This window comes from Octopus sinensis, linkage group LG4 (assembly GCF_006345805.1).
Source record: "Octopus sinensis linkage group LG4, ASM634580v1, whole genome shotgun sequence".
In the NCBI taxonomy this organism is placed as follows: domain Eukaryota; kingdom Metazoa; phylum Mollusca; class Cephalopoda; order Octopoda; family Octopodidae; genus Octopus; species Octopus sinensis.
In genome coordinates this window covers 162962025-162963635 of record NC_043000.1, presented here as the reverse complement: position 1 = coordinate 162963635, position 1611 = coordinate 162962025, and positions in this window count along the sequence as shown.

Here is a 1611-nt window from a genome sequence, read left to right as displayed (position 1 = left end):
CCCATCCTCTCAGAATATTCGCGATTAGCTTTCAATGTGCAGGTCAATGACTTCAGGAAATGAATGAATGAATGAATAGAAACTTGGTCTAAACATTGAAACTGTTGGGTGAAAGGTTTTGAATAAAACATACAATGAAACATGAGATAGGAAATATAACATAGACAGAGATACGTACTGGTGTGTAGCATGTCTTATGTGGAGGAACATTCAGTTAAGAAGTTCAGAGAAGCAGATACCATGACGACCGGAATGGAATGGTGGAACGAAGCCCCATAGGAAGCCCCAGCAATATCCAAGAGCCAGCAGTCTATCTCGGATTCCCAAAATTCAACTTACATATATCTTTCGTATTTAACTTGTTCCAGTCATTAGATTGCCTCCATGCTTGAATACCATTCTGAAGAGTGATTCTTAACCTGGGGGTGGGGGGGGCGTCCCCACTAGTGGGGTGGGGTGGGGGGCGTCAGTAACTTCCAAGGGGGGCACGAGCCCTTGACAAAAAACTGGAATTTCTGTAATTATATTTGTTATTCTCTTAACGAGAGCGTAGTCAAATAATGAGAATTTCAGGAAAAAGTGCAAAAAATGCTTATTCCTTTAGTTCTCTTATTCTGCTATCTTAGCGCCGCTTAGCATTTTCTGTACCGATTGACCCCACTTCATATCCCTCAAAACCTTCACTAATTCTGGATTGTAGCTTTAATATTTGCTTTTATTTTGTAAATTTTTGTTTGTTATAACAAGATTCAAGTTAAGAACCAATGTTATAAAGCTTAGATATTATCGTGTAAAGACAAACATCTTTTTCAGTTAATAGATTATAAACAAGTTTGATCCATAGTTTTCATATATATGAAATAATGTAATTCTTAAAAATAAGAGAGATGCTGAAACATCATATTACCATACTAAGAAATATTAACACAATTTGAAAATTGAAAACTAGTTTTAAATTTTAGCAAGAGGAAAAGTACGATATATTTAAAAATAGGAAATAAAAACGAAAAGTATGTAATAGGTTCTACTATCGCTCAATTTGATAAAGTCTCAAAAAAAAAAAAAAAAAAATACAGATTGGAAAAATAAAAAAAAATTAACAATAAAACCAAAATGTTTATATTAAAAATATAGTAAATTTTTTCGTAAGAAAAAGGAAATTATAATATAAAGCCAAATTTTAAACTAAAATTCAGATTTAAATATTACAGAAAGTATTAGGTAAAACTAAAAGCTATGCAAAATCTTTTCCTTTTTATAGAAACATTTTAAAATATTTTCTTACAAATAAATACAAATTTTTCGTATAACTTTTCTTTTAATTTAAGTTTCATTCCAATATTTTTTGTTTTGATTTTTTTCCGAACTTTTTACTCCAAGCGTTCTAACTCGACATTGCCTTACACGTACTTTATCTTTCGTTCTCATATTTGTGTTGTCCACTGCGCATCAAATAATTCGCAATGAGTGCAAAGAAACGGAAGTACCTTGACGAATATGTTCGATTTAGATTCGTGTCCCTCCAAAAAGGTGACACAGAAGTCCCCTAGTGTTTGATATATTACAAAAATTCGAACAGTGATAGAATGCGACCCTCACGCTTGGAACGCC